The following is a 15,067-nucleotide window of genomic DNA, read 5'->3' as shown; positions in this document are numbered from 1 at the left end:
TAACAAAATTCTGGTTAGTTGACATAGCATCTCCAATACAGCAGCCACCATCAATGGGTGGTAAAACTCAGCCTTACCAACATGTCACTCAGACCTTGTCCATGTTTTATACAGTTTGTTATGTAAACTCACAATCATGGTACAACTGATAATCATGTTAAAGCAGATAAGCAGACAGCCATAAGCCGAGTCAGTAAAACTTCTTTACGTTATGCTGAATGGGCAGTGTCTTGCCCTCCCTTTTTACAAAACACCAGCCAGTGATGGTGAAAACTGCACATTCGAAAGCTCAGTGCAAACCTTAGTGCACTTAGAGGTGTGCTACAGGGGCAAATTGTTCTTGACTTTTCCCTGCTTAAAAACACATATCAGATGCTGTGACTGCTTTGTTTGATTGCTAATGTGTATTGACAATAATGTCGTCCCACCAAGCAGATGCCCAGAGTCTGCTGCTGAAGAGGACATTAGCATTGTTGCTTTACTAGCTCCCATTAGCAGTAAACAAATGCACCTGTCTCTGTTTACCATCTCTGCTATATTGCCTCTGACAACACACCGACGCCAAGTCATAAACACAGAGGAGGAGCAATTCATCTTTATTGCATGTAATCATTCTAAACATCCACATGGGCTATCTGTCCCTATAAGACAGGTAGGGAGGTAGCCAAATAATCCTCCCCTGTGGCTAAGCTTCATCATTGGTCCAGAGTCAGGAAGTTGGTGTCAAGATTGCCATTTTCCCCTTATTTCTGCTTAAATCGCCTATGTGGCATCCCCCATGTTAGCAGCAGGTGCTGTGCTGCATGGGTTACAGTAGTTGTGTGATATAATGGCTTTTATTAGCAAGCATGATTAAAGTCAGCCAGGAGGGGGAGCGGGCAGGTGCTGGGCTGATGAGCAGAGTGACAGTGTTAATAGACTGAGGCTCCAGGGAGGTGGCCCCCGTTTGCAGCACCGATCCGTCTTGATTTCTGCACATTGCCTTCTTCAATTACACTAAGTGTTTAGCTCTAGTCACCAGCAACCTGGGCATGCATAGAGCGTAGCTGGGGGATGCAGGCAGCGTACCGTGCATTATGCATGGAAATATAAAATGCAAGTCAGTCGTGCTATCAATTTGAAATGTTATCAAGTCGCTCTCAAACTTTTTTTTTTTCCCCTCCGAATTCGTTAGCAGCAGCGGCTGAAGTTGCCTGATTGGATATGAAGTGCCAGGCTGTAATCTCTAGCTGCTGCTGCACTATCTCCGAGATGTGTCCGAGCTCTTCGCTCAGCAAGAAGAGATAGATGATGCAGAGATAAGACATTGAGGGATACACTCCTTTCACAGGGGCATGAAGGGAATTAGAGGTGTCCTCTCCCATGTGGGGAAAAAAGGTTATTATCCTCTCGCCCCCCCTGCACCTGACACCACGCAGCACCTTTACTCAAGATAAGACCTAATCTGGACTCTTGCTTATGTCTTTATTTACTTGTGTCAAGGTTATGAGCTGCAGCACACACAGAACATGCTGTTCCCATTCACTCAAACCTCTGATTTTGATGAAAGGGAAAATAAATTAACAGTTTCTTTGTGTTATGTGTGCATAATAAGGTTTCTCTTGAAATGGGAAAAAAGTCAGTGCCAACATGCTGTTTGGTTTCAAAAAGCCTCTCGAATTCAGTTTATTGACTTTTGCAAAGTGAAAGCAAGGGGAATGCAATTGCACATTAATTAGGACGAGCTGTAGGAGCCAAATTCTCCAGCGAAACAAATGTAAATGAAGCTTATATTTTCTGGGTGACAGAATGACAGTCTTTTGATGATTCTTTGTTCGTGCGCTGAGTGATTTTCCTGTGTTCATCTTGACACAATAAACAAACATCAAGAGAACAGCTGTCGACAGAAATGTACATTCTACCAGGTAAACGATATGCATTAACCAAAATGGCCTAAGTGGCACAACGTCTGAGAGCGAGTGTTGTTTCCTCCTCTGGAGAGAGCTGCTTGTTTTGTGCAATGCTGATGACAGGCAGTGAATCTAAATTTCTATAGATTGTTTCTATAACCTTTCTCAACTGAGGAATAACAGAGACATGATCGCGGCACCACTGCTCTTTAGATTGCTCCCTCGCTGTCACTTGACACAAATAAGACAGTGACGCCTGGGATGTGGCACCGCTTACCTCGGCATCGAGCGCACGGAGGGAACGTGCCATCTTTTGACCCCCTGATGCATTCCAGAAAAGGTCAAGCTGACAGTCATCATCTCATCAATCCGCCGCTGTGACTCTGTCAATCTTCCCGGGACCCTTCCAGAGGTAGAGAGAACAAATTCACCCATTCTGATTCTCCACCACCCACCTTACGTTTGCCTTAGAGAGACAGGCTGAAGGGAGGGGCGAGAGGAGGGGGGCTGACCTTCGTGACCACCTTATCTCATGGAAAGGTCACAGCAAGGCCTCTCGAAAACCAGAGGGGTGGGGAGGATCGATCTGGAGGCTTTCTTTTATTTATCTTGGTAGACATGCTGCTCCTGGTGTTCTTCCAGGCCAGTGGTGGGGGGGGGGGGCGATAACGATCTATTAGTGTTGCAGATATCCTCCTCCTTACCCCTCTCTCTCTCTCCCTGCAGCCCCCTCCTCTGTCCCCTGTCAGACACCCTAACTCTATAGAAGGCCCTGGCCCCAAGCCAGAGGCATTTGGTGGAAAGGAAACTTGGAGGTCATCAGAATGAGATGGTTGACATCCCGGGGTCAACACGATCAAGCCGTGTCGTTGCTTAATACAGTGCGCAGGAGGGAGGAAGGGGGAGAAATCAGGCCGCCCTGATAGAAACTGCAGAGCTATTATAAGTGTATAGGGGGAGAAGAGAACATCACATACACTTTTCTGTCCCGTCCCCTTTGACTTTTGCAGCGCAGTGTATTAATGGCCTGCTCTTATCACCATTTATCATTTGTACAGTGCAATATATAGGAAGTGGTTGCATCAGTAGAGGGAAAACAAAAGGAGGGGAGAGATAGAGATGTTGGAGATGAGTGTGTCGCTGAGAGCTGAGGATGATTTAATTAAAGAGTTTTCTTCCCGCTGTTCTCAGGTCTGCGTTGTGTTTGGAGGTGGAAAACGAAACAAATGAGTCATTGACATTGCTGCTGACTCACACATAGCTCAAACTGTCTTAAGCCCCTACTGCTGCTCATACTCATGCACTAATCCTGTTTTAGAGCACACATAGACAAACATGTCTACATTTATTTACTAAAACACCACTTTCATACAGACATAACACTTTGGAGCGCGGTTAAATCGCCCCACCCCAAACATGCTCCGAATATTTCTCCATTACCCGACCATCATGGTCAATTAGGCGCCACTTTCTCCACCTTTTATCTCCTTAACCAGGGTCCTCATCTGCTGCTTGTGTCACGAGGCCTGAAAGATAAATAATTCAGCAGAGAGAGGGGGGAAGAATTTACAGCTCCCGTCTTTCCCAGTCAGGCCGTAAATTCTGAATGAGGGGAAACGGGAGAATATAGTAGGGGAGCGGAGAAAAAAGAGGGAGAAGGGGATGGGAGATGAGGGAGGAGAAGGGCTGTGGGGAAGTGGTCCCTCGGGGGCCGTAGTCTCACACAGGCAACATCATAAAGTCACCATTAGAATGCTGTATTTATAACAGTGGGTTAGCCTCAGGCTGCAGCTGTGATACCAAGTCCCACATCCAAACACGCTCACACAGTGTCTCCCTCACTTTCTCTCTCTGGAACACACTAATCACAGAAACACGCACATACACAGCTCATATCCGCATGATAATGCCATTTTCTTTAGTATTAGCAGAGTCTCTCCATAAAACACACACTGTGTCCTTCTCCTTGCTCGGCTGTCCCTATATGTGGTGTTCAGCGGGGCGCCCGCATCACAGAATATCAATGGCTTAATGAGGCGAGGGCTCTTTCTGATGTGCCGCAACATTGACTCTTTGGGGGGAACACGGAGGGTGAAACGACTCTGTGAAGAGATAACAACGCCCCCCGATGGACTGCTGGCCAGCTCTGAGCATGCTCAGTAGTGCTTGACGTAATGGCTGTCTATAATGATCCAAAACATCTTATCACGCTGCCATCTTTCAACACTTTTCCCAACTTTGTATTGTAAGATTTGATCGGCTACAATGTTTTTTGTTTGTTCTTTTTTTTTTATTTTTTTATTTTTTTTTTATTTGCTGTGGGGCTATTCTTGTTCAAGATCTAATACATCTAAGTGATTTTATTAAAAGGAAAATGCCAGTGTTTAGAGTTCTTGGATCATTAGTTGCATCATTTTTTTCCCCTTTTTGCATTATCCTTGGGCAATTTGCTGCTCTTTCACTGCGGTTTGAATCCGATCCATTAAATTGACGTTGTTAAGGACATGTGATCCATAGCCACATCCACTTGTGATTTCCTGTAAATTGTGGCTAATTTACAAGTTTTGAGTCAATACACATGAGTAGAGTAATGGAGGATTTCATCAGTGGCCCCAAGTATGAATTATTATGTTGTTGGTTAATAAACTTTTTCAACTTTTGACTTAAGGAAAGTCTTGATATTGCCTTTAGTTGTAAGACAACAGAGGTTAGTCCAGGATCAAATAACTGAGTTTATTGATACATCGTATGTTCTTACAGTGAAAAGGATGTTCTCATAGAAAGCTGAAAACTTAATGCTGTCAAATGTTGTGATGATAGAAAAGAATTCCACCCCTAAAATACAGTAGTTATAAAAAAGCATTCACCCCCTTGGATGTTTCACCCCTTTATTGATTTTATAAATCAGTCATGGTCAATATATTTTGGCTTTTTTGACAAAATAAAACAATCATCTTTAATGTCAAAGTAAAAACAGATTTCTACAAAAAAATTAAATGAAAATATGTAATGTCACATCAGTGGCTGCATAAATACCCCCTTTAAGCAGTATGTAGTAGATGCACCTTTGGCTGCAATCACAGCACTGAGTCTGTGTGGATAGGTCTCGATCATGCTTGCACATCTGGACATTGCAATTTTACTCCATTCTTCTCTGCCAAACTGCTCAAGCTCTGTCAAGTTGTACAGGGATCTGGTGTGAACAGCCCTTTTCAAGTCCAGCCATAAAATTTTTATTGGAGGTCTGGGCTTAACCTCGGCCACTCAATGACATGAAAAATAAATGTACTCCCAAGCTGTAGACTAACTGAGACTGTCCTCCAGGATTTTCCTACATTTTCTAACATTAATTTTACCGTCTACCTTTACAAGCCTTTCAGGGCTAGCAGAAAGGCATCCCCACAGCGTGATGCTGCCACCACTGTGCTTCACAGTGGGGATGGTGTGTTTGTGGTGATGTGCATTGTTTGGTGTCTGCCAAACATAGTGTCTTGTCTCATAGCCAAAATGGTACAAATTCAGACATGATCCACTGATACATCTTTTATCACCAAATTCTGCTATTTCTGCTAACTGATATTTTAGCACGAGTGTTCATGGTGCTGCCAGGCTTTTTGAGTCAGCGTCTACTGGACACGCATCCACATCTACTGGCTGCAGCTTTTGCAATTCCAATTGGCTTTGTTTTTCAGCACTTGAGGTTGTTGCTTGATTTCAGCAGTGTAAAGAGTTTGAACATCAGTTCTGCCCTTATTGAGGATTATGGAGTGGCACCCTTGGTGTAGGAGGGGCCCATCCGACCCTGGGGTTTCTTGGTAACACCCCTGCCAAAAAGATATGCTAACTCCTGCAGTAGCCCCCATTACATTTGATGCGGCAACAGGCTCTGCTTTTGCATATCTCATGATACCTCTCCTTGTCATACACATGCCCATGTCCATGCAGGCAGTACATTTCAACACATTTTCCCATTATGAGTACATGAACAATGTCTGCTTATGGTGTATTTTAGTTCAGTAAGCTTCTGTGAGATATTGAGTATGATGCAATGTTGAATTACAGGTCTATGAATCAAACAAGCCATTAAAGCCATTGTTGAGTCAGAAGTGGCAGAGGAAAGCCAAAGGTTAGCATAAATATCCAGCAGAACTAGTAAACAAAGCAGAGTAAGCATACCAAATCCCCTGTGCCTTTTCATACATTCTGTAGAAAAGCAATAAGAGGAGGTACAGTACCTTTTGTTTATCTGTCCCGCTCATGCGTTTATTGTCAAACCTTGTTTAGGAATATAATTTCCCCTTAACTGGCCTTTTGCTTTCCTGGCACTCTTCAGGCGCTCATGTCAGCGGGCTACTGTGGGGCCGCTGCCTCAGAATAAAGTCCTTTTATTTAAAGCTAGCCAGAGGGGTCAGAGGAACTGATCTGTCATTGGCAGTGTAATAAACAGAGGAGGAGAGTTCCACATAAACATCTCCAACCAATATGAACAGCCCACTACAGGAAATGAAAATGTGGCCACAGGAAGTTAACCCTTTGCTGCTCAGGAGGAAAGAGACACTGCTGCACTTCTATGTCAGCTGAATGCCTCTGTATCCTTTGTGTGGGTTATTGTGGGGGGCATTTCCTGAAGGTGTCTGAACATGCATTAATTGGTTGTCATGGAGAGATACGGCTAAATGCGAACGGGGTGGCAGTGTCGCATCCCATTTAATGAGGGAATAAAACAGTCCCCCACTGAAGGCAGATAGGGAGAACCGTATTGACCCACGGTGGTGCTTGTGAATAACCAGTTGTCTCCCTCAATCGATCACAACACAATGAGGGACAACGTTGGACAGCAGCGTGGCATGATTTGTGAATGACATAGAAGGTCAACACACATGTTCAGTGCAGTGATTACTCCTTTACGCTATATCTGTATTTTGTCTTTGAACCCACGCACGAGCACTTGACTCCCTGTTTTCTTCTCCGTGACGGCGCCCTCTCTCCGGCCTCCGCCGTTCATCCATGCACGGTCATTAAACTCAACGCCATACGATTCCCAATGAGGCGGCGCAAGCAACCGAGTTGACCCTTGGAGGGCACCGCTCTGACTCGTTCCTCTTTCTCCTTTGTCTTTCTCTGTTCTTGCTCGTCTTATTCCCAACTGTCTGCCTGCCAAAGGGCCAGAGCCTTGGCTGCTTGTTGCGCATGCTAACATGCTGAGAGATGGGACAGAGCAGGTCGAGAGAGAAGGAGGGAGAAGGAGACAGACCGCGGCCGTTTTAGCTATGGCCGCCAACCGACCGGCAGACTTTGAGAGTTGAGTGAATAAATGCCCTGTCTACTTGGGACAGGGTGCACTCACTCTCGCAACCTCGCACGCATGCATAAAACCCCAGGGGTCGTGGGCTGGGGAGTGGAGAGAATCTCTGCAGAGAGATTGATAACGCCCCCCCTCTTCAAACAGCGGACAGTCCAAGAAAGCCCAATGTGACTTTTAAAAACCCCAATGAATAGTGCATGGAGACAGGTCAAGGGCAAGAGAGGTGGTGGAGGGAGGGCTAAGGAGTTTTTCTTATCAATCAGGGAGTCATGGGGGGAATGTGAGAAGACAAGCGCCGTGCGGGGCTTGTAGGGGGTTGGGGTGGAGGGTGGTGGCTGGATAAAGCTCCTTTGATAGCTGTGAAATGGAGAAACAGATGCAGAGAGGTGGAAAGAGCATTATGGCTGGTGATAGTAAATACTCCAGGGTACTGAGCCTTTTAGGTTTATGTCAGCAGTGTCATGTTGAGCTAGCCTGACTGAAGTTAATCTGGGTGTTTTCAGAGGTGAGGAAAAAGCAGAACTATCAAGCAGAAACTTATCATTTCTAAGGCCATTTATCAAAATTTTGACTTGTGTGCATAGATGGTTTTTACTGCCTGAGGGAATGTGGTCAGTAATGTGAGTCTTTGAATGACTGTCATACAGATAATGCACACTACTGCTGTTATTAAAATATACTTCTTAAGGCTTTATATACAATATACTTTATTTTATATTTTATATTTAAATCTTTTACTTTTTTATTAAGCTTAATGTCTTTGTCATCTGAATGTGACTAAAGCAAAGACAAAGGAACTGATTGTGGGTTTGTACGAACCACTGAGTGTGGACATTGTAGAGGACTAAAAGTACTTGGGATTATACTGAACTTGTCCAAGAACACAGAGAATATCTAATATTTAGTGTGCAGGACAATGCTGTCTGTTGGGGCAGTGGGGCTGGGAGTAGCAGATGCTAACAGACTCAAAAACTGATCTGCAAGGCTACATGACTCTGTAGGGTTGGAGCTAGACCTTTGGACAGTGGTATTATTAGGGGATGCTACCTATTGGACAATGGCTCTCTCCCTTATCTATTTTCTACCCCTACAACTTGATTCAGAGTGCTCCCAGCCCCTTGATACAGGGTTACAAGGGGTGGCAGTGAAGTGTTTCACTACAAAATCAACAATCAAGGGACAAGGGACAATCCCTCAAGTTTGTGATGTCAGTATTCATAGTTGATTGCATTTAACCCCCTGAGACCAACATTGTCATATACAACAAGAGACACAGGCTAAAACAATTGTAGCCAATTACTTTTTTCTTCTTACAGTTTGCTTATGCTGTTCTAATCCTACTATTCATGCTTTCATAACCTCATGGAGGTTTTTCGAGTGAGCCTGGATGGGTGACTTTTTGAGGTCTTAAAAGATTAAATACACACCAGAAACTCAGAAATTGAGTGTCTTTTTGTCCATTTTTAACCCATTTTCAAAATGGATCGTTTCTGCTGCTAGCGGCTAATGCTACCAACCATTTTGAACATTTTGTACCCCACAATGCTTTGCATCATGCTTTATCAAACTGTGCATGTCTTAACTATGTTTCCCTCTGTGGATCTGCAGACAGGAATTTCTTTAAATAATTGCTCAAATGGAGCCAATACAAAGAAGCACAAGGATTTTTTTGTAAATACGTCAGTGTTTTGAAGATTTTTTTGTGTGTCAAAAAACAAACAGAAGGATCTTTGTGTATTAATCTCCGTTCAGTTTTTCTGTTTTTCTGTCCCATAACTTTAGAAAACTAAAGGGACATTACTGCAGCACACATACTCTAAAGCCCAGGTTGTCCTGAATAGTATTAAAACAAAAGGATGTTAATAGCTTGGCTACGCACCACAGGGTTGGTGTTTTACAAGCTTATTAAGACAAAAGGTCCAGGTAAGACAAAATGAAAAATAGCTACCCCTTTGATACAGGGTTACAAGGGGTAGCAATACAATCCTCCACAACAAACTGGGACAACTTTTCAAGTTTCTAATATATAATCAGTTGTCATCGATAACATTTACATAGGCATGATGACAAGACTGGACATGTCTACAAAGGGCAATTTTTGAAATGCGTTCTGACATCAAAAGGACCATAATATATTAAAACAATTATGAGCTTGTTGTTATGAATTACAAATCAAATTTATGAAAAAATGCCAACATTTGTGCACTTCTTGCACAGCCATCTTCCTGATAATTTGCAAGGCATATTTGGAGATTTCCCATAGTAGTGGATTTAGAGAGTGTGTTAGGAAAATCTCATGAAGGGCCATACCCCTCGCACTTCATCCTAGTAACCTGGCACGCCAGATGGACTGTTTCATACATCCACCTCATGGATATATTGAACATTTATGTGGGAAACCTTCCATAGAAAGTGACTGGGAAGGGCAAACCTGTCAAAACATACTCAGAAGTTGATTGGATGAATGTTGTACCTGTTACATTCATGACAGGCCGGGCAGAGCGACAAGACAAAGTGAGGTAGTAGACATGCATAACTCTAGTGCTTACTTTTGGATGGAGATTTTGAATGGTATGATTATCGGTGGGTAAAATTCATGCTGAACCATACTGAGACACGTGCAAAAACATCTTCTCTAAGAGAAGCTTTCAGTGTGGCTATTTGCTCTTGTTTTATTAACCAAATGTGGTCAAGTTCTGATTAAACGGCCGCTTTTCTACAGCAACATCCAAGCTAATGGCTACCAGCTTGCAGTACAACTTAACCACCCCATAACAATTGCGAACTCACGCCAAAGTAACTTGGCAGAGGAGCGAACACATCTTTTCAGTCATGAAAGCTTTCAGTGTAGCTCTTTGCTCTTGTTTTAATGAAGAAATGTGGCCCAGTTCTGATAAAACTGTGGCTATACTTAGCTACATCTGAGTTTAACTCTTCATCAATGGAAGCCATTACTATTGGCTCACAGTACAAACAAACCACACCCGTAGCTACTGCCTTGTGCGCTTCAAACAACACTAATTAGCCAGAACTGCTTTTGGTTTGGAAGAAACAATGTAACAATGTAGACTGGAGCTTTTTAAGATGGATTTGCTTGATGATAGACATCTGCTTTGCAAGGTTATCATCCTACCCCTCCATTCCAAGAATTGGGACACACCTGTGTGTTTTTTTTAATGCATTATTATTGCAGAGCATCCTTGCAAATAGATATTTGTGAGGCAGCAGATGGACAAGTTTAGGTTTCGCCCCATGCATTTGGTTGGATCAAGATGGACCTGTGGCTCCTTTCCTGAAAGCCATTCCCTGCTCTTTGATCCCTGTTTCAATCCATAGTCCTCCTCTTTAAACCAAAACAAATAATGATTTTTCTCATTTCTGAATAATTGCATTAAATCCTTATTTTTTGCTCCTGCATGAATTTGTATTGCATATAGAGCATAGAAATCATATATGACACATTACATGCACAAAACATCATAAAAACATCACAAAGCCTCATTTTTGGAATATTTTCCTCACCTAGATCTTGAATTCTTTCCTCACACTTTCACAAGAGACATCAGAGCCTGATGGCCCACAGTAAAAAGAACAAACTCCTGCAGCACCTTCTTTCATCATCCTGATTGAAAATGATGCCTTCTATTCAAAGGAGTGCAGAGAAGAATAACAGGTGGGAAGGGCTTTCATAATGGTAAATCAATATAGAGAATCTACAGCACAGTTCAGCCTAAATGCCACCCCGCCCTTTGGCCTCTTATCACCACCCAATCACAGGCAATCAAGCTCCTTTAAAGGCTGATTTAACCCTGATGAGCCCTTCGCTGGATGAACCCCACATACAGACCGCACACACACGCACAGACACACACAAAACACTGTCTGCAATATTGCGGCAGAGATTAAAGCGGCATGAAAGGGGCAGAGACAAAGGTGACGTCTCCTCTTTTCAAATGGCGAGAGTGTGGCTTGACATGAAGCGAGCGGGTGAGTGCCTGGGTGAACAAAAGGCTGGTGCCGTGCGAGGAAAGGGCAGAGGCGGGAGCAGGGCAGCGGTGATGGGGGGGCAGGCCTTTAATTAAAAGGATTATATTGAGGTGCACAGTGCTGCAGAGGAGCTGTCCACTGGGCCCAGATTGACTACAGTAATGAAACCCATCCCTGTCAGAGGAGGAGAGAAAGAGAGGGAGCGAATAAGGAGGTGGGATTGTATCACAGACAGAGGGGGGTCCAGGAGTGATGAAAGAAAAAGTAAATATTAAGAATAAATACATCTAATGAGGGATCATCAGGCAGAATTGTAAGACTGGAGCTTAAAGTAATAAATACACAAGGTCATAAAGAATAATAACAATGAATGAACTGTGGTATTAAATTAGAAGTTCTCGTAGATTAAAGTCATTACAGATACGCTTCCGGCCAAGAGAGAGTTTCCCTCTTTAATGTAAATGAATGCTAAGTTTGGCATATCCATCTAGTGCCTCTGCTTCTCATTAATTTTTATCTCTGCAGATATAATGAAGTCATAATAGCAGGGAGTCTGATGAGTTGTCAATTAGAAACCTGAATGATCCCTGTCCTGAAATAAAAAAAGGACCCAGAGAGAAGGTTATTGATTCTGCAGCTCTTCAACTCAGTGCAAGGCTTCAGCCACCAGCGCTCTTCTTTTTACATGTTTGTTCTTAAACCACATCATGTGGCCATCACACATACAATCACACATGCGCTATGCTACCTTCTGACAAAGATATATGCCTCGGTAAATGATTGCTAACTTCTTAGGGAGTTTGGTGCTGGTAAAGGTTTGAGTAAAATAACTTTAAGCCATCAATTTGTTTTACATGCACTGCATTTTGAGCAATATTAAAAGCGACTGTGTCCAGATCAAAGCTGAGGAAAAATTTGCTCCTCCAGATATGTCATCAAGTAAATGTCATTTCTCAGTTACATCATCTGGAGTATCGGCTGTTCATCAGTTTTTGGGGAGCTTGGAAAAAGTACAGACTTGTACAAATGTCAATCCAAAATAAGTTAGGGCATTATGCAAACTAAGTCCCAACTTTTTGGGAACATAATGCAGGCTTCAAATTCAGAATGTGTGCATATATCCCCCCCCCCCCCCAAAAAAAACAACAACAAAATATATCACTACAAACATCAAATATCTTGTCTTTGTACTGTATTCATTTGAATAAAAGTTTAAATGATTTGCAAATCACTGTATTCTGTTGTGTTCACATTATACACAATGCCCCAACTTTACAAGTGTCTATTTATAGAGATAAATAAATCAAGATCAGATCTCATTACACTGGACTGTGGTGTACAAGCTTGTAATCTCTTTGGGGATAGTTTCTACATGCACCTAAAGCTTTATTTATGCCCTGCGTCAAATGTACGTCGTAGGATAAACTTTCTGATGCCTTAAACCCAAGCAGAGCCTGAAGTGAAATTCCTCTTAAAAGTAACTGCATTTCATCATATCAGATTTTTTTTGCAAAATTTCATATTCTTCAATTCTTCTCATCTTATATAATATTTTATTTTATTTTATTATATTTCTGTTGTCTTTTAGTGCTTTAAATATCACAAAATGTTGTGGTCTTACTCCTGTAAAGGACTTTGAATTGCTTTATGTAGGAGTGGTGCTCTGTAAGTGAACCCGACTTGTCTAGCATCAGGCAACTGCAAGTAATAGTATATTGCGTATTGTCATGAGATAGATGGCTGTGAACAGCTTCCAGATGAAAAATCTACTTAATGACAACTAAAAATATTGTAGGTGCATTTCCTTATCCATGTTTCTTAGTATGTTTTCTCACCTAAAGGTCCAGAGCGAGGTATGTATTTGGTTTAGTTTAGGTTTCACACTGTAACTTTTGCAAACAGACTGCCTTTACATGACAAACCTCTATGATAGCGTGTCATCTATGTGGGTTGTGTGTCTCTATAGTTTATATTGGTTAGTTGGCTGACCAGCGTTGAATGATGCACCTCACTTGTATGTAGGAAAAAGAATGAAATAGTCATTTCCACCATCTTGTTATTGTTGATTTACTTCTATCGACAGCTCCAACTCAAAGAGCAGTAACTATGGCTGGCCTGAGACCATCTTATGAGCTTCCTCATTGGACGACATCTTTATTGTCATAGACTGCAAAGAAGAAGACAGTATGCAATGCTGACTCAGGGGAGGTGAGTGGTGTGATTAATGGAAAGCATTGCTTTTTCAAGAGGGGTCTTTCCACAGACTGTACATCTCAAAGACTGTTCATCCGAGACTGTCTCTTTCAGAACAGAAATACATACTTTAACTTTAGAAATAAAATCAGATCAAACTTCCGTTTAGGGTTAGGGTAAGGGTTAAGGTAATTGTTAGGATACCAAAAATTGAAAATTAAACCCTGACCTGCAAATTCTTTCTACAAAATGTTTAATAAAGCTGAGTAATCAGTCTGCTGATGGGACTATAGCTTGTCTTTAATTAAAACATTCTAGTGCAGCACAAATAGCTTATCTAATTCTGTTAGCTGCATTAGCAATGGAGACAACAGTTATGTAGCTAATGCTAAGGTGCAAAGCAGCTATGTAAGCTATGAATCTGTGTTTATATGTAGCTAAGTTAGCTTTAGATACCTTTGCTAAAGCTAACTTAGCTACAGTTGCAGTGAAGCTATGTTAGCTTAGCTAAAGCTAATGAGGCTTAAGCGGGCCACCATTTGTGTAACTACTTTTAAAACACATATGTACATAATTCAGTCCTTGATTATAACTCTGACCTTTTTCTCTATTTCATTTATGAAATGTTGTGTAGTCTGTAATGTTTGTAATGTGGATTTTTCATTAATGTAACTGCCAGTCTTTGGTTATGAATAAAGTTGAATTCAAATAAAAAGGTCTAAAACTGAAAATATGCTGTACCAGCAAGTTACTGCAGTTATGAGACATACGGCGTCTCAGAGGTGAACGGCATTCAGCCAGAGTGTCTTGGCTTCTTTACAGAGTATTGTGCACATTCATAAACTGCTGTAAGAATGTCTACTCTTCAGGTGGGACTGTTTCCCTGTCTTCTGTTTATCCTCTCTTTTTTCATCCTCTGTTTCTCTATTTTTTTGTGTTTTTTCCAGTTGGCCCCTAATAACAATGTCACACCAAATGTCAATAAGACATACGCAGACATAACAATGCACAAGTATGTTGTGCTCTGAATGGGGTACACCACTATAGCATTGCATTGGCATACTTTCAGGGCAGAAGTATAAACCAGGCTTCAGCCTACTGACACAAGACTAGTTAATACAACTCAGACTAACTGACACTAGAACATTCCTCATACCTTAGTTTGGCCGCATTCATACTGATACTACATTCTTCATGTATATTCCTTAAATAGAGATTATTACATGCAAAGTAAAGAATTAACCTGACATTGGAAGCATGTTTTTTTTATAGCCACTTCTTCCATCTATTCAGGATTCAAATTATAACATGCAATAAAATCAACATAACAGAGGAAGTCAGGAATTGTTCTGTCACACACGGCTTCTTGCAAACTTTCCAGCATGGAGATAAGTCCGCTGTGTCTGCCGCTGACTGTATTTGTGTTATCACTCCAATCTGTTGTGTTGTGAGGAACTGCATGGTTTCCCACCGCTGCTGACCAAGATTAACATTATCTCTGACCACCCTGCCAGAAAACCAGACTCTGCACTAAATGAATTAGATAAAGGCAAGACAGGAAAAGTACAACTTTTGGCACCGGCTGTCTGTTACATTCCTGGATGAGCCATTTTCATTATGTTGGTATCTAACATGCCATGAACCATCAGCCTGAACAAGTAAGGAAGCAAAGTTCATTCAGAACATGCACTTA

This window comes from Cheilinus undulatus, linkage group 3 (assembly GCF_018320785.1).
Source record: "Cheilinus undulatus linkage group 3, ASM1832078v1, whole genome shotgun sequence".
Lineage (NCBI taxonomy): Eukaryota > Metazoa > Chordata > Actinopteri > Labriformes > Labridae > Cheilinus > Cheilinus undulatus.
Note: the sequence above shows the minus strand (reverse complement) of the source record.